Source organism: Ciconia boyciana, chromosome 10 (genome assembly GCF_034638445.1).
Source record: "Ciconia boyciana chromosome 10, ASM3463844v1, whole genome shotgun sequence".
NCBI classification, from domain to species: Eukaryota; Metazoa; Chordata; class Aves; order Ciconiiformes; family Ciconiidae; genus Ciconia; species Ciconia boyciana.
Window position 1 is genome coordinate 36,649,043 of NC_132943.1, and position 26,631 is coordinate 36,675,673.

General features: G+C 38.1%; 1 protein-coding gene across 10 annotated transcripts in view; it reads right to left on the bottom strand.

Annotated features, from left to right (window-relative positions):
- GULP1 (GULP PTB domain containing engulfment adaptor 1) overlaps nucleotides 1–26,631 on the bottom strand; it is a 167,307-nt gene that overhangs the window by 135,103 nt on the left and 5,573 nt on the right. The window lies entirely within an intron of this gene.

A 26,631-nucleotide genomic window follows, 5' to 3' on the forward strand; every position in this document is an offset into this window, starting at 1 on the left:
CCACTTTATTCCTTCATCAGGTAATAAAGTTTTGCATTAACTGCCTGATAAGAAAATGTATCACAATATTAGCACAAAGTCAGTCAAAGTCTGGAGCATCAATTTACCAAAAGGTATAATTATGAAAATGCAGTAGAAACATTCCATATTCCTTTCTCCTTGTATTGGGTTTGTTATCTCTCTAAAAATCAGAGCACAATTCTAATGAATATTGTAAATTTGAATCAAGCAGAAATTACATATAGCATCATCCATTTGTTGCTCTAGCTCTTGCTTTGGAGTAAGATAGTAAGATACTAACTAGGTAGTATCACTGTGTCTTTCTTTCACATGCAGAAAGAAAGAAAAAAGATTTTGCTAAGGGTCACCCTGAACGGGGTGAATACATTTTAGATTTCTATTTTTAAAAATTTTAAGAGAGAACACAATATTTTGCATATAAAACAGGAATATATTTATTATTTCTACATTCTGAGGAGACTGGCATCCATGTTGTAAGCAACCTACTGTCTGTTCAACAACTTATTTCCCATCAGTCAACTAAAAGTTTCCAGAGATGATAACTTTGCATCACAAGCATACCAGATCTACACAAAAGGTATTCATACCTACATTTTCTTTCTGATCTCTCCTATAGAGATCAGTTATTTAGTTATGTTTTGAATGTCTAATGTGTCCATATGTTCAATGTACTTCTAATGATAAGAACCCAAGGCCCCAGCCAGTTCCCTGATTTGGGGGACATAGTTTTAGGATTAATTCAATTAAATCACACCAACATATTCAATCGCTAACTAGATGTTCTGAATAACACTGCAGTCAACACCTTACACCATATCTGGCACTGCGTTAAATTGGCCCTTTGAGGCAAAGTGATATAAGCCACTGTTCTCCAAATTCTGGTGAACAGAAATATTTGAGGGGAAAAAAAAAATTCCTGCTTCTGTATGCGGACACCCTAGTCTTATCACATGATTTTATAAGATCACTATTACAACAGGATACAAATACCTCGCAACATTTTTTTAGTTGTCCTCGTAACGTCAAGATATGGTAAGAAGAGAAGCAAGACCACAGTTTGTAAATTCAGAATTAAGATCCATAAAAAGAACTACTTCCCAGGATCACAGAAGTACTTAACTCCTGTTGAGACTTTGGAAACTGCCCAGTATCACATAAAAAATAAATAAGGAATTTGAAGCAGATTCTCGCCCTGTACTGAACTGGTGTGCTAACAAAGAAGCACCATATTCTGTTTTCACTGAACTGAAACTGTAAGGAGAGTTAATTCTACAAGAATACAATGGATCTTCCTGGCTGGTATGGAAGTCTAAAGAGTTTAGGTTCCTACTTCACCTGAATGCTTTATTAAGGCCCACTGCTATTCTGAAACATTCCTCAGAAAGCTGCGTAGAGTGCACATGTGTATCAAGAGATGAAAACGTCTCTGTCCTGAAAAGTATTCTTTAAAATATTGGATATTAAAACTTTTACGACAATAAACAGGAAAAAGTTGCATTCATAATTACTGTGTCAACACGTTATTGTAAAACTGAACTCCAGCTTTGTGATTAACAAATCAAATCAAGCAGCACAGATGATAATTAGTAAACACAGAGTTTCAGACACACTAAAATAAATGTACTTATTGTCAAGATGCTGCTGCTTAAAGAATACAATCTCACAAAACCTATTTGTGCAGTCAATATGTTTTGAATAATAGATTACATTGTCAAAGGGAGAACAGTTCTCAAAACCTAATCTTTTAAACAGAACCAAGTACAGCGCTTAACATTATCCCAAGCAGTTCAAAGATTAGAATTTCCTGTATTCACGGAGCAGTAGATAACATGTGTGCTAGTGACTGAGTCTCACAGGTTTATCTCCTAGTAGAAAAATCCAAGTTTTATCATGGTTTTGGACTTCCTTGTTTGTATAGATACTTCGTCATTTATTGGACATTTAATATAAAAATCTCTTCATTCATCTTACTTCTCAAACTCCAACTCCAAATAAAAGCAGCTGTTCAAAGCTTAGATCTCTTCAAGAGACAGCTCTGAAACTCAGGATGTAAACTCGGTATTTAGGAATTTACCGGGAAGCCTTTCCCTCAAGCAGTATTCCAGACAGTATTCTTCTTTTACCAAATCAGAGGTAAATATGACAATACAAACTCTGCAAGAGCTAAGAGTGTTTCCTGTCAAATTAGACTAGAAGTGTCTCTTACAACTGTTATCTGATATGAATGTAGCTTCACCCCACTGTAGATTTTCCTGTCAAATCTCACCGTCACTACTCCATGACCATTCCTTTGAAAGCAACACACAAAGATGCTCTGTCCCAGGTAGCTGTCAATTTGCTCCACACAAGAATGAGGGGCCAATGTTTTAACACCTGCTCAGCTGTGGTAATAAGCTGAAACATGTTTTTTATCCTATATTGTTAACAGCACGTGCAGCAGTTAAATAGAATCACTCTTTAGATATTAGAGCAATTTACTATATTTAGGAAGGAAAATACATTTCCTTATTAACTGAGTCTTCTTTAAGGTATTTCTGAACTTAAAAACATATCATCATGTAATTAGAAAAATATGAAAATTATTAGATGTTACGATCCACAAAAAAAACCCCACCAAAACCCACACACATTCCTAGGAACTAAAATCGAATCGCTGCTTGTCAGGCATAACCTGCCAAGCTATTAGCTTGCACTTTGAAGGCTTGCATTTGCTCAATGGCTGACCTGCATATCACAGTCTTAGCATGAGAAATGGCTTTCAAGCTCAGCTGCCTTCTAAGTGCCATCCATCATCAGAAGAAACAGATTATTCCCTTTACAGTCGGCTACTTTGCCAAATTCTTCTGGCTCTGTTCCATCAGTCACACCCACACCACCCGGGGAAAAGCAAACCCTAGCTCTGTATCTCGCTCTTTCTGAAGTGCGGAATGAAAAGCAATTACCATTTGATGCCATTTATAAGGAAACTGAGGCGGAAAGACAGCTCTATCATTTACCAGCCTCCCGCTCGCTGCACCAGTCAGTAGTTCACAGGGGGCAGATAAAAGCAGACTGTGAACTTAAAACAGGAGGAGAGTTGAGCTGGGAATATACCATGTTTTGCATAACACAGAACCATAAACAAACCCACACGCAGCAGGCTGCCCTTTGGAAGCCCTTCTAAAAATACATGTACACACACACTTGTCACTGATACAAAACACCGTAAGGGTTATTACTTGCTGTCCCAGAACTCAGTCTTACAAGATGGTCTAATGAGGCTGTTTTGCCTTCCAATAAGGCTTCCTCCCTACAGTTTGTTTATACTCGAGAATTATAAATAAGATTCCCTTTTCAAATCAAAACATCTGCTCTTTCATACACAGTACAATGAATAAATTGTGGAGAAGATTTATTTGCAACTAGAAAACAAAACCAAAATGCCTCCAAACATGGCCTTTGTCTACCCATTACTGCCCTGCAGACCCTGCAAAAGGGTCTGCCAGGTTAAACCTTCACCCACAGCGTCCTGCAAGCAGAGTTCATGCTGCCGTACTGCAGAACACTGCTACAAAACAAACTACAAACACAGCGGGATTCTGCACCACAATCAACAGGCTTTAAAACCTAGATGCATCCCAAGGATGCTAGTTCCTTCCCCTCCTTCTTCCCCTCCAAGGAAAAGGGCAAATAAGAGAGAGAGCTCATAGGATTATCAGCTCATTGTTCAAATCCAGCCCAGAAAATGAGAGACATTTGGAAGAGCTTTTATTGCCTTTTCTAACTAGACGTGTGAGAGGCTAAGGAGGAAGACTGCGGTCACCACTTCCCTGTTTGTGCTCCGAGTTCAAAACACTGCAGTTGCTTTCTGAGGAGAAACACAGCCAGCTAGGCTCGGTTCTTCTCACCTTCCCTTTACATTCCAACTTATTTCTTGTAGCCACCAGCATGCAAAGGGTTTCATAATAAGTTAAGGATGACTAGAACTCTCTGGGTCCATTTGCTGTTTTGCTGCAATCTGGCTGTCTGAGCAACACACACCATTAACCTGCTTATTGGAAATCCGGCAAGAGAAATTTAAAAATATTATCCGTAAACTGAAGAATTTTTAAAAATGGTCTATCACTGGAAAGGCATATATCTGAACTTGTGTTCCTCCTTTTAAAATACATGCCCACACCACACTCCTCAGCCGTATCTGACTACATCTTTAAATGTTATTACTCTTTACTGCCAAATGCAAACCTACTGTGCCAGCAGAAAGCAGAGAAGTCCCACACGTTCAAGGGATTCTTGAGACCTTGACACAACAACCACTAAAGCGACCACTAGAGATACAATGCACTATACTTGCACAGTCAAATAGCCAAAAGCAACTACAGCAGCACTGGGGGGTTTTTTGAGGGAGGAAGGGACTACACTTAATCCCCCCTCATCCCCCAAACAAGGTGTTTTCAGCATCCAATTTCTTACCTGGAAGTCGGGCAATGGACAAGCAATCAGCTGGTATACATCCTAACACAGTCCTCCACTTGCTAAATCAGAGGGAACACCCCACTCTGTCCACCAGCCCTACACCTGCAGCAGCTGCAGCAGCAGCCACTGCCAACATTTTACTTATACATGTAGGGGGAGGTCAAGGCACTGAAGAACTCGTACCTGGCTGCTCTAAAGAACCTTTCCACAAATGGCAGGTGCAGGCATCACCAAAAGGCAGGGCAAACAGGCAGTATTGGACTGGCCCTTTCTCACCAAAGTCCTCTGCTGAAGATTTCATCCCAACCTTCACCTTGTCTACAACAAGCACCACTTTTTGACCAATACTGTCCTCTCTTTTTCACTGCAGAAACGATGGTAGTACCAGACCACTAAGTCTTTGGTTCCTCCATTCCCATCCTTTTTTAAAAACAAAAAAGTCCAGTAGCTCCAACACAAACTGGACCTCTTCTTGCCAGATGCCTTCCTGACACTTCTGTGGCTCCACCAGTAGTGGTCTTGTGTCTTTCCTCCTTTAACCATGGTGGCAGATCGATCGGTATGCCACAAAGTGCTTTCCCCCACACGCGCCGGGGGATATCACGTGCATCCTGTGAAACATGACTCAAATCAGAGTGGGAAAGTGGCTCAATCCCTCCCTAAATCCCAGGCAAACTTCTGGAAACTGTGCAGCAGTATCGGCAAATCCTAGGTGGTAAAGGGGAAGAAAAAAGCCGGGGGGGGCGGGGGGCAGAGGGGCAGAAATCTCAAGTATAATAAAGGAGAGGATGTTGTCCTATCTGCCTGGCCATTACTGACTAGGAACCAAAGTTCAATCCAACCAGGGTTTTCTTCTACCAAGAAGGGCTATTTCATTTACAGAAAACTAGTTCTCTTTGAATGGATGACAAACTGCAAGATGAAAGCTATGTTAAATTATAAAGTTATGCAAAAGCACAGACAGTGCATTAACTACAGGATTTTGACACAAAACCCTATTTGCAACCCTCCCCCAAGCTCAGCAGACTCAGCCTATGTTAATTTAATTGCTTCCAAATAATTAAATTCCACTCTAAGTGGGGCTAATCTATGCTGCTTGAGACTAATTACTACCTTGGTTCCAAAGGTTCTTTTTTTTTTTTTTCTTCCCAAAGAAAGATTAAAACTGAGAATTTATTCTTTAACAATTTTGAGTCTCCAGTTGTCTGGCAGGTCTACTGAATGAACCCTTCTATCACAGTAATACAGTCCCAGCAGAAAATTCAAGGCTAAGTCAGTCTTGCTTTTCCTGAATTTGTTCTGCATTTTGTATGTTATGCTAACTGAGGCTGTTAGCTAATGACTTCAGTGCACTAGTTAGTAGAGTTATTTGTGGTTTTCCTTTGTGAAAACTAAACTAAATCTTCTCTAAAACTAAAGGAAGAATAATGTACATGCAAAGGGTATTTAGGTTCTAAACACAGGTGTACCAACACTCATATGCTCATTGTGTCAAGGAATATTGCCTACTGCACAGTTTTGTACAATTAAAAAATCATCAGGTGATAGCATTTATTAAACTAGTCAGATGTTTATCACCTTGTCCTTAAGCATGCTATAGTACACCAACATATCCCAAAGGATGATCATAACTCATGTAAAACTAAATCTGGTACAGTGAAGGCTTCTCTTGTGGTAAGAGCATCTGGATCTGTAGCAGGGACAGGAAAATTATTTCCTTTTTCACTCCATACAGGCTCCACTATTTTTGCTTCTCACCTTAGATAAATGCTACCACCAATTTGTAAAAATAAAAAAAAATAATTAAAAAAGCTTGGCTTTATTATACCCTTAAGTAACAGGTTTTTTCCTTTCCGATTTGAACATAATAAGCATCCAGTATTACTGTGTAAATTAATACTAAAGGCAGAAGGGAAGAGGGGAAGCAAACAAAATCTTGCATTAATCCCACAGGTGGGGTTAAAGATGCTGAGACAGAGCTTCAGATTAATGCCACTTATAGTATATTAGTCTAGCACTATGGAACCATAAGATCACATCAGCAGACCAGGCTTTGTTCAATAAATAAATAAATAAACAAACAATTCACAAGGCAGTTTTTCATTAGATATTTGGCATGCTACTGAGAGTAATCAGGGAATATAGATATAAACAAAGGTTTTCTATTCATCCCCTCTCTTCTTTCCCAATAAATGAGACACTGGAAGACTGCTCACTGTAACTAAACAAATCTAACAATTTTCACAATGCAAGTACTAAAATTTGGGGGGTTATTCTTAGGCAGAGGAAAAAAATTTAAACATAAGTGAAGCTCATACAGACTCTTTTACACAAAGGCTGACTGTCTCATGTGACAAGCACAAGCAGAAAGGGCCCATTTATATTTCTCTGTCACTAACAATCGCAGCTGAAATGTATCTTTAGAAGCCTGATCCGAAGTTCAGAAGACTTTCAATACACTGCTCATTCTGCAGAACTCATATTTCTGAGTTCTATTTTATGTCTCCCAATTTATGCAATAGACCAACTTAATCTGATGCTAGAGAACTCCAGAGTGAGGGCTGAAGACACACTGAATGCTGCCTTGAAACACCATCTCTTTATAGACAAGAATTAGCTTTATATAAAAAAACAAAAACCAAAAAACCAAACAAACCCAAAACAAGTTCCACAACCCCAGCAAATCCCGTTTACACAAGACTTCCATTAAGCTAAGATGCCAGAGCTCACAATTTGTGGCACGTCATCAGAGCATCTAGCTATTTTTCCTTTATTTCTCAGAAATATTTTAATCGAGAAACTTCAGCATCAGCCAGGACACTTTACTCATGCCAGAGCATCATTTGTTACACAGTGTAACTCGCCACTCAGACTCTGACAGCACGGCCCATGCTGTTTAATACTGCTCATGATATAGTACATGAACACGTGTACCCCTTCCTCGCACTCCTTTATTTTATCACAAGCCTCATAGCTGAAATTCAACTATATTCTTACAACATAAACCATACAGATTAAAATCCATTTCACCTTGAGAGAATTGGTTAAAGGAGTTGGCATGCAAGTCAGCTGATCAAACAAAAATATCATGGTACTTTATTTCATAGCTAACTCTTGCTGTGTCTTCATCAGGAACAAGTCCATACTTACCTACTTGCGTACCTTCAGCACATGAAGCGCTTGTCAAGCTCTAAAAGGGATTTCCCCTCCCCAAACCCCTGTATCACAGCCTGAAATTTAAACCAGTAACCCAAATCATACAGCAGATCTTAACCACAGAGCCCTAATAATTTCAAAATCCATCTCACCAGGCCACTGATACTGGCTCCTTATACTAGTATGCAACAACCTGAATGGAAATGAAACAAGCTGAACAAGTACAACAGAACTTCAGAAGTGTAAAGTTTTAAGCACCACACTCCTAAGAAACTGCCACAGTAAAATAGCCTGTTCTCTCTCAAAGCAGTAATGACGTCACTCTCAATAGACATATCATCTAAAGCACTGACAACTATATCTGTACATTCTGTGCTCTAACGCAGTTGAGCATTGAAATGAAAGTAAAGCAACAGATAAAATAAGCAGCATGTGAAAGTGAGATAAAGAATATCCAAGAAGAAAAGTCATGATTCCTCAATATGAATTAGTAATAAAAGTTGACATTAGTCTGAAGATATGTACTAGTTAGAAAGATCTTAAGCACACTGGTCTAGGATAAAGATTAGCTTCCTCTATTCCACAATTATTATGATTTCATCTGCCCTGAAGGGAGAACAGAAAGCATTCAGGTGGCAAAAAGACTCTGAGTGTTTATAGACTTTCTCCTGTGTAAACAGCACGCTAAAACCTCGTGTCGTATTTCTGATCCAGCAACAAATACAAATTAACTCTATCTACATCAGGTAACCAATATAACTGACTACCTGTTAATAAGAGCATTTACATGATCAGGTGTAGGTATTGAGTAAACCAAATATAGATGACACCAAAAAAGGGTTATTACTGAACCTGGTCTAACAGCTCCTTCCTCTCCACCTGTCTCACATCTCACCTCAAAGATACCTGTCAAAAAGCTCAGAAAACACAATCATTGGATCAAACTCTTCATAACTCATAAAATGACTTCAAAATCTTCAATCCATGCTTGCATATATTACTAATACTTTGGACATCAGATTTATCTAGCCTAATACTTGGTCAGACATGAACCAAGAGATAATTTGTAGTACAGCTGATCCTTTGCATTTAAACCTCCAGAGGAAAAATGTGCCGGTGCCAAGGACTAATTAACTCCCAAGGGCTGAATGTATGTAAGAATTTTGGTGAGGTACACGCTCTCTGGGACACAAATCCACTACAACTCTCTCAAGAATTTAACAGGCCCTTACAAGCTCTTATTACAAATCACTGAAATGCCGCCTTTGGGCAATTTAACCATGTCTAGTATAGGGGCTTTGCATATGTCTACCGTCTGAACAGTGTGTTGAATAATCTCATCAAATGCACTAACAATCTATCTTCCCAAATATTACAGATTAAAAAATAGGTTTTAATAAGCAGGGGCATTTCCTCCGAAGATATCGAATGTGGAGAAATAAAACAGAAAAGACATTCGGTGGCCTGAAGAGGTACATATTGAAAAAATATATCAGCATCCAGAGACGTGTCCGAAACTAAATGCTTTCCAATGCAAAAAAGTGGCTTGTTCACCACAGAATTCTGTGGGCACAGAATAGCTCAGCAATCCTTGCCCTGCAGGCTTACACACCTGGGATAAGGACCACAGGTCATTTTTCAGACTTGTCACAGGAATTTGTAGACTCTGCCACCCGAACTCGACATCTGGGAGAAGCCCTTCATTTTTTTCACCACTGTGAAAAAATCAGTATTTCTGGGATCCAGCCAGTGAAGTCATGCAAAGACATAATACTGACAATTAATTATTTGCTAATTATGCCTTGGTTTCAGGATGAATACCACCAGAAATACCTCATTTATTCTTTTAATTCACATTAGACATTCACTGCTACAATTACAAAAATTTAATGCAGACAATTCCAGAAGACTGTCTCTAACTGGCAGAGACTATAAAACAAGCTCCATTTTGTGTCTGTGGAATGATCTGTTTAAGTTGCAATCACCATGCTATTCAGAGCTGATCTGCAAGTGAGAAAGCAGCTCTGAATTTGAGAGAAGCCATATGGCAAAAGTTAAATATTTTGGTGTCTAAATACCCATCGTAGTTTAATTCAAACTTATCACATTCTTCCCATTTTAGAGAAGTTAGATCCAGACACCATTCATAATTTTAGAATTTTTCCACTGATTTTTATGGACAATGATCAGTGAATGAATTTTCTTGACAACAGCATGACATTTCAAGGCTGCCTTTCACCAGAGAGCTGCCTGTATTTTCAGAACAGACAAAGAGACTGTATATTTTGTTTATAAATGTACTCAGGCAATCAGAAAACATTCCAAAATATTTCAGAATGAGTAAGACAAGTTTTATGTAAGCATCAGTATCGTTTTATTTCCAGGCTTGCTTACATTTAAAGAGTTCTAGAACTTGAATATGCTGAATATAAAAAGTTAAACATTTACATCGCAGTTGACAATGACCTCGTGTTAAATTATTAAGGAACAACAGAATAGCTGATGTTCCTATCAGCATGGATTAGGACTGGATATGCTACCAAATACATGTAGCTAGTTTTTTACTGGGCTTTTAACTAATGATCACTGCCATACACTGTACTTTGTCTCCATAACACTGGCTGTCATCAACATCTATTAGTAGAAAGCTGCAATATAAACATTTATAAAGCAGACACAATGCACCAGCTTAACCACTAATGCATGTAATTGCTAATACAGAGCCATATGCTGAAATTTCATCTCTCTCTACATTTAACCTTTACCACCTAGGCAAATCAGACAATTGTATAGCCCACAGTCTTCCAAAATTGCTTACTGAACAGAAAACTGCAATCAGCTGCCAGTTCAATTGTTTTTACAACATTCTAAATAAAACAAAGGAGGTCTATTGTCCTGGCTTGTGAAAGAGCTCTAATGAATGCCAATTATAAGAGCAATTAGGGGATCAAATCTAACATCAGAGGCTTCTCTATAAGATACTAGCTCAATGACTGGGGTTTTTTTTTAATAAGCTAATTAGTCATGGACCTTGAACAAGAAACAGATGATCCTGAAACAATGATTCTGCAAAAATGTTTGCTGTCAAATTCCATTAATAATTTAATCCCTATAAACTATTTTTAAAAAAATCATAAATAAGGGCAATAACCCTCGGCTTCCAATAAGAATTCTGTCTGTGACTGTCAAATCCTTCAACTGTATTAACAGTAACAACTTATGAACAAGAATATATGAAGTACTCCAGGCAAGACAGGCTTCCGCATAGTTCTTACACTTCCACTATTTACCAATATTCCCTCTGACAGAAACTATGTTGTTAATCAAATACAAGATAAATCTCCAGGGACTGAACAACAAGACAGAAGGAATTCCTCCATAAGATAGTGAAGTTGCCTCTTCCTAAAAGAGCAGAAAACAGAGCACTCAGAAGCGGATGCTTCAGTTGACAATTCCCTTTTCAAACGAGGCAAGCCTGGCCAGCAGCACAGCCCACGAGAAGAAAAGGACTTTCAGTATTTCCAACAACTGACTCGGAAGCCCTCTATCACACCAGTCCAGTTTAAGGCCCTATCCACTTAAAAATCTGAACGACTGGTTATGCTAGTCTCCTACATTGTAGATGAAGTACTACACGCAACGTTTGAGCAATGTAAATAATCACTGAAAAGTTGTAAAGTGGCAGAATAATGTTGTCTATGTGATCCTAATTGGGATTCCTTACATGTAGGAATAATGACAGTATGTGACTGTGTAACGAAAGACTTTCTCTAGGCCATTGCCTCGTTCAGCACACAAAATGGATACTATTCACCAAATGGGCAACTCGTTCGATGGTTCATTGTAAAGCCTGGTGCATTATTTACTACAAGCTCCTCGAAGCAGAGTCTGAAGACAGAGGACGCACACAAGAAAGCTCTATGGCAGCTCTCACCAGAGTACTTTATGGCCCACAAACTTCAATGTATTTCAAAACTCAGTTTCAAAGATAGTGTTGTCCTCATTTTACATTTAGTCACTGTGGCTATTCAAAATTATCAAAGAATTGGAGGTCCCAATCTGAAATTATCATCACCACCAAACATTTAGCTGCCTACTCTAATGAGAGGTAGCTTAAACTCGGCTACACTCGAACACTCCAACTGATTTGCTGCGGGTGCAGTAAACCCTGGCAGAAACTACAGAAACTATCTGCCAAGGAAACGTGTGTCTAAGCCCTCAGGTGTTATATCCTAAAGAGCTATAAAATGTGGAGTACTTTATGTTCAAAGCAAGCTGCCCTTGATTTCAGGTATGACAGTCAGCACTTCATCAAATCAGAGCCAAGAGCTACAGTCAAGTATTCCTAACATCAGCAAAAAGCTTACTACAGCATCTTGACCAGTATCAAGTAGAAAAAACTGGGAGAAAAATCACGTTCTCCAGAATAACATTTGATTGGTTAAGTTCCATTCCAGGCTCTGGAGAGGGCAATAACTTCTCAAGGACAAAGTTTTGTCTTCCCATCATATGCAAGACTAACCCTTTCTGTTCAAATCCCTTCCAGCATCTTTAGTGCTTGTTCTCCAGTCCGGCTGCATAAATTCCTTCTCTCTTATGCCCCATGATTATCCTGATTCCCAGTCCCTCCTCACTTACAGAAAATCCACACAAAGGCTCCTTGGCCATTTTTAATAACAACTCAGTTGATGGTCTCCACCTTTTTATCCAAGAAGTCTACATTTTGCCTTAACTACCAGTTCCTCACAGGGTATCTACCTCCTCTGATCAGATACTCTATCTTCCCAATGGACCTTGCTTTTCTGTTCCCCTCAAAATTACTATCTGATCTAGTACTGGCTCCTCATTTAAGTTCTCTTTTCCTCCCAGCTCCAGGCTCTCTGCCTTAACATCTTCATCCAAGTCATCACAGAATCATTTAGGTTGGAAAAGACCTTTAAGATCATCGAGTCCAACCGTTTGATCTCTTTCTGACTACAGGCCCAGTTTCTCCACTTTGGTATGGAAGAGAGAGGCAAACAGCTGACCTCTAGCAGCTCCTTCCAAATTATACTGATTACTCCACATATGAACCTGAAGAAAACGTTGGTATATACAGATGAATTCTGCAAATTTCCTAAAATCAAAAGTAGTAGAAAGCATATCCTCCATAAAGAATTGCTAAGAGAAAAACAATACTACATGTCACCAATTCATTACAAGTTTTCAGATAAGACATTTCTAAGATCTCACAACTAGGACAAAACCATTTTAAATTGAAGTTTTACAGGGTTCTACTTTTTTTACTTTTCTGAATAGATTTTTTTTTTTTTATTTCCTTTACTAATATAAATCAAGTAACAGATCAGAAAAGTTAAGAGTTTAGCAAAAGGTCATGTTAAAAGTAGCATCCTATACTGGAAAGCATTTGGCAATCTTAGTAAGTAAAATTCTATCATCTGCATCGATGATGTGCACATGCATACCACTGGTAGTAGAGAGAATTACAAATTAAAATTTTGATCTAGTCTCAGCCTATTTTGTAGACCAGCTATGATTCACTTTAAGAAGCTTCTAGAATAACAAGTATATATTCAATCACAAAAACCAGTCACACAGTTCAATGAAAAACCAGTTTCTGAAAGCTGCAAACAAAGCAATAGAGAATGAAAACTCATTTTTGAGAAGCCATAGCATGAGACAACTAATGCTGTGATCATAAATTAGATCTGTTGCTGATGGAACAGTAATGTAAGAGCTTGCCACTCCTGCTAAGGCACTCCAGTCACTACCTCCCGTCACTGTAGGTTATTAGTTGACCCTTTGGGTACACCAATTCCAGTGTTTTTATAGCTATATTCTTATACAGCTTTTTAAAAATGTTAAAAATACAGAAGTGCAGTGCAATAATTTGACCGATTTTCCAAGGTAAACAAGAGGCCTATGTACACAGTTTACAAGTGTTTTTTTCAATATTTACTTTGAGGAAGTTAAAAAAAGCAAGACAAAACATTGTTTGCTTTCTGTTACAAAGTAAATAATTTAAGTAAATATTTTCGCTTTAGCATTTTCACATATTTGAAGGATAGCGTATTTGTACTTTGTAGAAGTATCTATTCTTAAAAATAGTACAGCTATGTTTGTCTGCAAATCGCAACCCAACTACCTGAAATACACCAATACACTCATGGCTAGACCTGCCGCACACCTCTGCTCTCCCATCTCCCAAACCGACATTTTCCTTCCATTTGGCACACACAGCAAGTTCAAAGTATTCAGTTCAATTCAACGATTTAATTCAAACAGTCTGCAAGCATGTTTACTTACACATATACACAGACCTTTAAAAAAAGAATATGACCCCATAGAGAAGCCACATCAAATCCTTAGGCTACTACTTATACAGAGGGAGTCCAGAGCAAGCATCAGGCAGTACAGATAGAAGTTTTTACACGAACCCACAGCTTTCCTCAGCCTAACATACAAACTGTTTTTCCTCATTAAAATTACAACCTACTAGCTAATATGAAAATGAACCTAAAGGCCTCTCTCAACATGTTACTCCCAATAGCTTATGACTAAGTTACTCCAAATATCTTACAACACAAATGCTAGAAAAATCTAACACAACTTTAACAGTAATACCTGTCAAAAGATTCTGACCACACTCATGTACTAAGAACAAGTGATGCAGAGACAGCCAGACATTGCACCAAGGACTATAGAAATATAGAAAACAGAATGAACAGAGGGGCAGTAATAAACAGGCACAACATGGAAATCAGAGATTTCCACGGGCTGCCTTTCAGCATCCCATTTGGGGCTGATGCCATGAATCTTTGAATCCTGACCAACCCACATGACCTTTGAAACTCCACACAGTTTCTGACCACCTTACATCAAACACTCTCCCGCTCCCAAATTGTCTTAAAGTGTATTAACGTATGAGTGTATTAAAGGATAACAACATGACTACGGAGGTATACACACAGTATTTCCGGAACGGAGCTGTCTCCCATCTGGAGAAGCTGATGTGCTCAGATTTGTCTGCACTCATCACTGCGTATGATCCATACGCAGGTTCATAACCTCAAGCACAGAACTGTACAATTTTTCTTAACTTAGAAGATGCTTAACAGAATCACAAAAACTGTCATTATATGTATTTCTACTTTTTTCCTACTTCTTTACTCCTATTAAGGCCCTACTGTCCATGTTATACTGCTGCAATGAGCATCAGGGTTCAACAAACAGAACTAAAAGTAGACACATGAAACAAAGCACTACGTGCACTATTAAAAACTCTTGCAGTGATTTAAAGATACTAATTTCAGCAAAAGACTTTTGTATAGTGTAACTATATGTTCTCCAATAAACCTTAGGTCTATGGCCATGAACAAACAATTCAAGAAGCAGTAAAAAAAAAGACAAAACAAAATTATATTGGCTGCTTTGTAAATCAAAATCTTCATAAGATACACCCCACACACAGCCATCCACCTTTATGAAACTGCAAACTACTCAGATTTATCTTAACAAAAGCAACTCCTTAAATGAATCACAACCACTTAAGAATTATGTTAGCCTGTTTGTTATTGTGGACTGTACACAATAATGTACTTGCCAGCTAGCATAGAAAGATACTTCTGTTACTCCCGGACTATACAGAACAGGACTGCAAATTCTGGATTTATAAAAACCAAGTCTTCTCCTTTTTGAGGACTGAATGTTTTTTCCTGAAGCTTACAAATATGACAAGCCACTTTGGGTCTGTACCAAAATTAATGTGTCTAATATTCAGTGAGAGGCATTCTCAGTGTTCTTTGGAACCTGGCTCCTTTGGGCTGGTTCAAATTAAGTGATTGAAACAGACTACTTGTCATAACCAACAAATCATTTTTAAAAGTAGCCAGGATCAAGGCGATCAAGTATTAAGTCAATATCAAGTAGAAATACTGAAATGTAAGTAAGAATAGACACTTTGCAAAACTTTAAAGGTATCTACCTTTTAATTGAAATGTTTTTGACAGTAATACACAGTTCAGCTAGTCACACTGATAAAAGGTATCTAGAACCCTTCATTTAAGCTAGTTAAAGAGTTAGAATGAGAGTTGAAACACCAACAGAGCACAAACACATGCCATTACACTGAGGAGGTGGGGAGATGTTGTGCTAGATAGAATAAAACATGGTAGTCCTGCTTCATGGCAAGTGTCCCTGAGGAGCTACATTGATTTGGATCCTATGCAGAGAAAGAGGCAAGTCTGTCTTCTGAAAGCAAAGATAATCCTGGAATGTAAAAAAAAAAAGCCCTGGTTATATATTAATGGTAAACACTAACTTGCATCATCTGCCCATATAGGATATAATATACAGACAGACTTAAAAATATTTTCCATTCCCAAGCAATAAATATAAACTCAAGCTTTGTCAACAGCTTAACCTATGGACTAAACAGATGCAGGTGCAGGAATCTTAAAGGAGAAACCTTTATTTCTCTGCCTCCAATTTCCCAGTTTGCCACATTAAAACATCTCATTTGTTCACTAGTGCAGTTTAAGCTAGGGGTTGTTTTTAAATCCTCCTTGCACCACAAGGAGATCTTTCATCATGTTCTTTACGTTTTTAATCCAGAGCTCTGTAGAACCCCATGTATTCTCCTTTCACAGATAGCACCACGCTCAATGTGTATTTTTGGACTGGAAAAGCAGCAGGACACTGCACTGCCAGTTGTGATACTAGTAGTATGATACTATTATTTCAAAGTCCAGGACATCAGGATTAATGTACTGCTTTCACTCTACAAAAAAACCTAGGATTATTGCTATGACAGAAGCCTACGCCACAGATTTATTTTTACTTGAATGGTTGTTTTCTCTTTGAACTTGAAAAATGGAAAAAACATACTTTAAGCATATTGTCCCTAACAGTTACCATAAATCTCCAGAAAGGCTTGCTGAAACTTGTGGTATTATCACACTTGCATCTTAGAGTCCTACTCGTTATTTAGATCAGCAGTGTATTCCAGTTAAAATTATAATAGTCTTTTCTTCAGGACATCTGTCTTTCTCATCACAGAAGACAAGAGAACAATAAAAGGAAAAGCCTCCTTTGTAAAACATATTAAGTATTAAAAAAATCACAGGAGGTTAAAAACGTCCTGTTACATGACATCATTGCAATGCAGCAGATGAAGGGAAAACAATTTTGAACAGGATTCATCCTTTGATCCAGAGGAGAGCACCAGATCATATTTAACGCAAGAGGTTTTGATACATTTTTATTTTTATCATCTACAATCCGCAACGTATCTTAAAAACCAGTTTAGAAATCTGGGGACGTAGAGAGTCCCAGAGTGGTCACAGGGAAAGAGAACTTACGAAACACGGTACAGATTGAAATTGCATCCTTGGTTAAAATTGCAGAGCCAGACCTGCAATGGCAAGGCAGTGGCCTTCCTATCAAAAAAGCCATAAAAGAGAGAGACATGAAAGTAATGAGTCACACCTATTCCTTGTTTTCTCCTGAGGAATCACAGATAGGGATCAGGCACAATGACCAAATGTGGCCGATATTCCTTCAAATTTCAAATTCTTGCTTTCATCAATTAAGTTATCACTAACTTCTGTAAATGAACTGGGAGATGCAGAAAGACATATGCATACAGTTTCAATGCAAGAAGAAAAACACTAAGGTGATATTGAGCTGTAGAAATTAGCAAATAGGGCTGTAAGAATCAGTGGCCATGTCCTGCATTTGCAAAGTTAACAAAAATGTGGTAGAGAAGTAGAGGTATAGAGGGAATAACGGAGAATATTAAAAAGAAAAAATCAGCAGCTGAAACGGGCAACTGAAGAAATCACATGAAAACAAAATTTAATGCTTTAAAATTTTATCCAGTTAAAAAGAATCACAGGAAGGGAAAAAAATCCCTCCAAGCATCGACAAAAAATTAACAAGCAGCAAACTATAAGCAACAGAAGTAATATATAGAAAAGCTACCAATCAAACCAAGCACAGTTGATGAAGCAACCCTGGGAAGCTTCCCAGTAAAAGATCCTAAAATTCTTTCATGTAAGAATAACCTTCAAAGCACCTGGACAGACATTACTACATAGCTGCTTGCAAGGGGAGAACAGACAACAGAGACAACGCACAAGACTTCCAACTCCATTAGTTTTTGTTTTAATTTATAGAGAGCACTAAAGCATACCAAGCTATAAAAAACCACAAAAGTAAATACAAGAAAAAAAAGGCAAGTCTGAATCTTGTGCACATAGAGAAAAGGGTCATTTAGGACACTGCTGAACAAAGAATACTTAAATGACATCTGAAAAATAACAAGCCCAACTGGGATCATAAGCTTTTCCTTTAAAAAAATACACAGAACACAACCAAATATACTATCCGGTTTTAAAGCCATCCAGGCTTCTGAAAGAATTTGCAAGAAAAAAATTAACTGCAAATTCTGAGCGCACATGGAATGCATAGAAGTTCTTCAAGCCAGTAGAAGACATCTACAGCAAACTGAGGATTCCCACAGAATAATGGGCAAGCTATTTGATTTACACCCCACCCCCAAAAATCTGGAACACTGAAGAGACTTTGGCAAAAAAGGAGAGTCATATATACTGTACGTATGTTGGATGTGTCATGCCAATTCCGGCAAAGTACAATTAACTATGAGTGAAAGATTGTCTACTGAAAAAGCAGACTGAAGAGTGCTAAAGCGAAAGTTTCAAGAAAACAGAATGTGGTAAAATGTGATAAAAATAGAAAAGAAATAATAAAAAACAGAGATGACTGACTGAACTGCATGAGCACGATAAAGAACATTAAATTTCACAACATTGTGCACCTGTAAGGCCACTCCAAAATAAAGTGCTAGAAGGGTTTCGTCTGTCATGACAGGGCTTAATGGATAAATTTTTAAGAGCAAGAAAAAAAAAATGTTTTTGTCAGGGGTTTTATTACAGGTAACTGTCACTAAAAATCAGCAGACTTCAGGTGATGAGCAAGAATCCATTGTTTCTGCCACATCATTCTCCAGTCAGCTACACGTCTTCTACAGGGACACTAATGTCAACCTCTCTTTTCTAAGCATTCATCAGATTTTGTGAAATGTGTAAAAATTTTATTGGAGCAGGCCAACAAGTTCCAAAATCATTGCCAGGGAGAGAGGTAAGAGGAAAAATGGGATTACTCTGCTGTAGCCCCATTCCACTAGAGACTAGTTTGAAAATAAACAGTTTAACAGTCTTCCTTAATTTTCAAGATCAACCAGTCCCTTAAGCACCAGAATTCTTCTCTAGTCAAGCAGCAGCAACACCACCAACTGTAAAAAGATCCTCCGAAAGACAATTAAGTACTGGCATCTTCTGTTCTACATTACAAAACTTACGTTTTGTAAGTGGAGACTCAAAGTCAAAATTGTATCTTTAGCTATAATGTATTTCATTTGGAGTGAGTGGGGGTGCCACCACAACAGTCAGTGGACAAGCCAGAACCACCACATTGTTTGCTCTGGCCTGGAAAGCTATCAGCCTATGAAGCTAGTCTACATGGTAATAGTCTAAATAATAACATTCACCCTCAATTGATCTATTAAACAGTGACAATAAGAACATTAGCTCCCATTCTACAGAGATCAGTATTCACCTAATTCCAACTTAAGACCATGAAACAGTAGTCTTAAACAAAAACTGTTCTTAATCTCTTATAAACATACGAAGTCTGGGATCAAAATTCGGCAAATTAACTTCAGACACCTCCAAGTAGTTCTGACAAACAAGGACAGGCATAAGCACACAGAGAATGAAATTAACCCCACAGCTACAACGGGAGTGCCACAGAAATATGCATTTTTTTTGCCATGAAATTCAACCTCCACAATGGACAGTCAGCCTGATGGTTAACATGATGCAATGTACAACATCATAAAGGTTAGATTAAGACATTCTTGGTTATTTGCCACAGAAAGAGCACTGAATACACACCACTTATTTTCTGTAAGTAATAAAAAAATATTATGTTAGTAACAAAAATATGGAAAGAAAACCATCAACCGCACTTCTTTAAGTGGTTACCAGGGCCAATCAAGGAAGTCTGCATTTAAAAAAGGACAAGAAATAAACACAAAGAAAACAAGTGAAAAAGATTCTCAATTTCTGTTTCTTTTCTATTATTATTTAATGGATAAAATAAGCATTCTGTTGTATTCAGAAGTCAATGCATTCTCCATTTTTAAAGGTAGGTATGAGCCAAGAAGAAAACTTTTGTGATTTTTCTGATAGAGCTCAGCAGGAAAACAAAACAAACCTCCCTAATACACACGCCTGGGAACCTGAATTTATGACAAAGCTAAATAAACTGGATTTAGTAACAACAAGCTTTATGTTTTTCCACAATACAGCACAGTTTATCCTCACCTGTTAAAGTGGTTGTGCCTTGAAGAGAATAAAACTACATCAGTGAAGGCCAGATAGAGACTACATTTGTATGGATGAGCCTGTCCTGGTCAGGTCAGTGATGAACTACACGTGCAAGCAGTGAAAAAACCCGCATACATTGAACCAAGGCTTACAGCTTAGCTTCTATCTACTTTGAAAAGCAACTTTATTGCATCTTACACTGTTGCTCCACAATCAGATTGAACATGTATAAATGGGCCTATTCCTCCCACTTCCCAGTTCTTGGTCATACTTGATCCAGTTCCCAATGCCATATCGTAAATACCTGAGCCAGTACCCAAAGAAAGGCACATTGGGCAGGAAAAGGGTGGCAACGCATAGAGAAAAAGGCACCAACCACTCAGCAGCATCGCTACTGTCTCAAATGACTTACAGAACTACAGTGGGAACCTCCAAACCAAGCATACTCTGAGAAATCAAAGCAGAGACACAAGCAGAATTCATATATCCATAACAAAACAGAACTAGTAACCATATAATTGCGGTCATTCAGAACGCAGTTTCAGCTATTGCACTAGCCCATACTTTGCCATATATACCTACAGCTTTTCCTAATATCCACATGCCAGGGCAGACTCAAATGAATAATTGACGCATTTCCACATAAGTGACAAGATAGGACAGAGACCTCTCTCTCTACCATTCACCCCTCCACAGTGTAAGAGGCTGAGAGTACAGTTAATAAGTCACCTTCTCCGGACATGTTACAAATATGTCTTTGAGCTGCAACATCTCTTTAAAGATCTTACCTTGTAAAATGTTCCTAGGTACAGAGTGAAATGCAAGTTTCAGAAATCTGTCGACGTATGTCAAGATTCAAAAGAAGTTTGCTAGCGAAGAAGAAATACACTTCATTCTACCTTACACAAACACTGCCTGGCACTTACATTTGTATCCTGTCTTCTAAAAAGCAGCTGAACATAATACACAATTGAATACTGCTGTCTGGGGGAGAAAAAGTATTTAGACCATAAACAAACAGGATCAGATTACCCAGAAGCACACATGCCTCCCAGCAAGCACAAGAAACACCACACTACATAACATACACGAATATTCTTCAAGAGCATCTGGCAAAATTCACCATAATGAATTCAAAATATTCAAAGCAATTATTTCCAGCCAACCACTTATTTCTTTCAGAACTGCGATCTTTAGCATTTTATTTTGTTCTTTACTGTCAAGGCATATTTCTTCAGTAGTTTGACATTTTTTTCCCCCTGCCATTTGGCTAAGCAACTAAGGACTTTATTCAGCAAAACTAACTTCCAGATGACCTAGCAAATGGAACTGATTTGGATTAAATAGCAACAGATTATTTCAGTATTTAAGCAGTCATGGGTATGCCAGTAACGTAACACATCTCAAATATATTCCACTAATCTTATTAAGTATGCTTTTATTTATCTTTCACTAAACGTCTATTTTATGGTCCATTTCCTTATACCTTTTAATCACTGCTCAGTTACAATGTCAAAAAACTTGAAATCCCAAACTGCAAAGCACATAGAGTCACAACACAGATAATTCTCCGAGTAAGAAGTACATAAGGGACTGCTGTGGAATCATTAGGGTTTATGCCTCTATGCATATTTACTGTTTTGTATATTTTACACAACAGATTTGTTACAGCTGAAAGCTTCCACTTCGGGCTCTTTTAAAGAAGCACATCTAGGCATATCCCACAAAGTTGTCTGAGGAAGGCATAACAGAACTGTCCTCACTGATTTTTTTGAGGGTGCAAGGGCAAGAGAAGGAAAGGGACAAGGAAAAAGGAAGGAAAAGGTGTGCATGCAGGGGAGGGGAACTATACCTCTAGTTTAAAGCTGAAAGGATTTAAACTACCCTTAAACCAAAAATCTCTTCCATTCCTCAGCTTTTGTTTAATTTTCTGACTCACTACTCAAAAAGTTCCTAGAACCTAATCAAGCCTAACAACGGTACAGAGGAAATGCAACTCCAAAATGGGAAGGGGGAGCAAGTCTTATTTAGGAATTCTTCATACGCCATAGAATTATAAAAACTCAGGATATCCTCCAAGAATGGTAAGAAAAATGCTACATAGTAAAGTACAATGTCCTTAAGTCATCAAAATATGACCTGGTTCTGTATTCTGTGATGAGTGTTCGTTCTGATATTGAACTTCTGTTTGACGTATCCCAGATTGCTCCAGCAGTGGGGTTTGGAAGGAAGTTAAGGTTCAGGCAATAAGTATCACAGATGAGGAAATTCTTAAAAATATCAGAGAATCAGTGACCAGCAAAGATATCTGGATACACAGAGCGTATGAAACACACAGAGTCTTCCCAAAAAGTCTCTGTTGTCAGAGAGCCTCCACAGGAAGAAGCCTTCTACTCCATTTTAAGTGATCACCTTGGCCAGCAAAAGGTGCTAGACACGTTCCACATCACCAAAAGTCTCACCTATTAGCACTTCAAAATTATTCACTTTCCCCACACAGTACTCTCTCTCCTCTGTATTAGCTCTCTGTCATTTTCTTCATCTGGCTTTGAATAAAATATGTAAACGAGTGATGTTGCATCTATTTTTATCAGTTTTTAGTGACTACATTTTCTTTCTTTAGAGATCTAAAAGTAAAGACTACATTTCTGCTTTATTTATGAAATTCGGGAATTTAAAAGTAAACAAAACAGACTAATATGGGTGTAAAATAAATAAATTTAAAAAATAAAATAAAAAATAAATACAGACATTTTGTAAATGCATTCTAGTTCAACAAAATAACATTTTCTCTTAGGATATCCTTTACACTATTAGGTTCAAGCTTGGGACAAAAAAACTTAAAGGTTTAAGTAAGCCAATGCTGTTCACTAAAGCACGTCAATCTTTTCTGAATCTGATGCTGGTTTTAGAATTCATGGTGCAAATTATTCTACATTTTGAAGACAGATAAGATTGAAGGCCATCAGTTACACTGGGAGCAAGTTGAAGTATGTCTGTTAGTGCGTACACGCTATGCTTGCCATCAAATACAAAATGCTCATATAGAATAGTCTATATAATATACACTGCCTTCTTTCTTAATTACCTACTTTAAATGCATAGCTACATGAAGCATGGTACCATGGCATCATACTATTGCTAAGTAGTCGCCCCCTCCTTCTTCTTCCCTTCAGAAAACCCAACCACAAAAGAGAAAATCCAAACAGCGTGACAATTTTACATTGACTGCTGTGGCTAACGACCAGCCGTTCCCTGCTGCATTTGTGCAACACTGCAAAGTAAACATACACAATACAGAACACCCTGCATTAAAGTAGTTACTCAAAAGTACAGCACGCTATCCTTGCCTACTGTGATACACATATCCTCCCCTCCTTGCAGCAGCAACATCACTTGTGCAGTAAAATCATTTTTGCTTTGCCAATCAGTACAAAAGCAAAGCAAATACTAGCACTTTTCTAAGAGAAACAATCAACAGTGCTGTCAACTGCACTCCAGTTTCCTGACAGATTACTATGATACCTACGTAGACTGTGCTTGCTCTGGGAATTTTCAGATTTGCCATGTCTGTAGCCATCAGCTGTCTCATGCCATTCCAGTCAAAACCAGTAAAAAAAAGCCACTGACCTCAAGCCACCATAACCGTACCGAGAGTTGTGGATATTACCAGTGCAAGCACATTATTCAGTAGTACACGGCTGAAATGCCAGCTAATGATTTGGGTTCAAGAGTTACTCTTCATATTGGAGAAAATTACTAAAACAAAATCAGTCTAGCAGTTTAATAGCTACATTCAATATCCTCAGTCATAAAACATGGGGAATGAAACTGAGACCTCTGAGCCAAGTATTTAATTTTGAAAGAGAAAACAATAAATAGCTCATATGCTCTTCTAGGTTACATTTGCTGTTAATGACAGACTATTTGTGACAAACACATGAGATTGTAAGTCAGCATGGCCAGGTTAAAACGCAGCTTGCAGTTTCTGCTATCTTTCAGTGCAGAAGCAATAGTCTTTGAGAGAACTGAAGCTGGGAACTACAAAGTTCCCAAGTGCCCTCTCCCAGACTGGCTGGTTTCTTAAAGAAGTACAATTTCAAACCTTTAGGGACTAAGCCAGAAATAGGGCTCCTCTCACAGCATGGAATGGGAGGTGAGGTTGTAGAATAATTTTTACAAGTTGGAATGCTTCTAGATGAGTTCTTTTGGTCTCCAAAAAAACCTCAGTATGCTTTTTAAAAAAAAAAGTAGACTCAACTTTGGAGAGCTGCGCTAAATTATAAGGATAGCAAGCAATTTAATAAGAATCCCAATGTTTTTAAGTGGCTGTGTAAGAAAATGTTACTTTCTTTACATCCCGCTTTCCCAGCCATGGACTTTGGCCCAGCCACCTTCATAGGTTGCCTTTTAGCTCATGAGTACAACACACTACACAAGAACATGGGTGAAGACAAAATCAAGCTGTTACTGAGAAAAAACAACTACAAACTTTCATTACAAGAAGATGTATAAAGCACTGCATTGGTAGTTACACGTTTCATCCAGTTAGGTGAAATCTGGAAATGATCTCTTTCAAGAACATTAGCATTATACATGCTAATGTTGCAGTTTAGCAATGTTGACATAACTGCATTTCACACCACAAAACACAGCAGAAGCAAACAATTAAGTGCAATTACTGTATGGCAGAGAAAGATAAGAGAATTACTAACAGCTCCAGCTGCAAAATTTGTTAGAAAAGTATTTCTTCCATCCTAAGCCTATTTGCACAACAGGATAAATTGAATATTAATACAACATATAACTTACAAAATTAGTAATGCAATTTTTAGTCTGCTTGAATCAAGAAAAAGATTGTACTAATCTCAGATGTTAAAGACCTTCGTGTTTACAAATCCACAGTACGCTCTGCTTTAAAGCTTACACATGTGAAACAGATTAAGGGGCACAATGGTGGGGGTTAGCCTCTCCAACTACTTTCTGCTGGCTACCTACTCCCCTGCTACTACTTTCTGCCCCAAGTAAAGATTCAGCATCATGTAATACCATATACACTTCACCTCTCACTGTTACTTATTACTTGGTTTTAACAAGTTTTCTCACGTTATTTTAACTACAGTTACTCTAAAATATGTATGACCTGTGTATACCATACCCCGCAATATGAAACCACCATTTAGCCATAACCCCAACTGTCCACTGCTTTGGAAGTGATGGTTCTGTAGAAGATACAGAAGATACGCTATCAGCTAGTATTTTCAGCTCTAGCATTGAATCTCCTTTGCCTTCAGCACATGAACAAGCAGTTAGAACCATCAACAGAGGCCCCTCTTACATCTGAATATAAACACAGATGAAAATGAAACCTTTTGACTAATACTTTTCTCATTTCAGTCTGAAGCGTGTATCAGCAGAAGCTCAGACACAGTGGTGCCATCATTCATCATTTTAGGGCAAGTCTCACAAGATCTGTTTTTCTTGAAGACCCACGTCCTGAAATTTTGAGCTTGGGTTAAAAAAAAAAAAGTTTTCAATGTAAAATAAGTTTCAGATCTACATAGCTTTGAAGAAGGAAAACAATACTAAAATGTTCAAAAAAGACAAAGCCTATATTATTCTTAATCTCATTATTTCATGATTTTTTTGCTAGGGAACCTGACTCACGATCTTTGAATGCATACGGCTGCCAACACAGCATGTAGGAAGAAAGCATTAGAGACAGCACATATCTGCACAGCAAGGCATTTGGAAAGACGGTTTGGACAAACGTTGAGAAAATAGGTTTGAGGACACACCAAACTTTTTTAAACAACTCCTAATGTAATTGGCATGCAAAGATGACTGCTGTTCCAAACAATGTTCTGAGATGTGTTTGCAGGAAAAATGAATTTTTTATTGGGAACACAGTCCTTTATCTAGGCTCATTACCTCACTTCTGTTATACTTTCCAGAAGATTTCACAACAGATTAAGAAAAAAAATGTTGTTTCAAGAAATAGCTTCTTTAACAGACATACACACACTCAAAAAATAAAAGCTCTCAATCTGACAAGATAGAAAATATACTGATTAATAGTACGAGTATCTTCATGCATAGGAAAAGCAATGGTTACGCAGGGCAGCAGACAGAAATTGCCAGCACTAGCAAAAAAGCCACTTGCCAAAGCCCAGATGGCACAGACTGCAGCTGCGAATAAACCAGCTCTCCCGGGGCTCTCCCTGCCACAAGGAGAGGCAAGACCGAGGTGAGAATGGGCAACCACCTCCCTTCCAGCCACCTTTCCGCACTGCAGCAGCAACCTTAGCCCAGCCTTTCATCTAGCGGAAACAAAGTTTGGTTTTGCATAGGCTGCTGAGAACTCTGAAAACACTTTTAAGGGCTACACGGATTCAGAGTGTCCTAGATCACTTGGAAAGTTAAAGCGCAACGTTTAAGTTCCTAATGGCCCATCCTGCCTAGAAGGAACTGAAGATGTAACATCTGCATTTAAAAGGACAAAAATGAAAATAGAATAGGCTATTAAATGTCACAGCAGGTAGCAGTCAGGATTCTGTTTTGCACACCGTGTTACTACTGCATTTTGCCT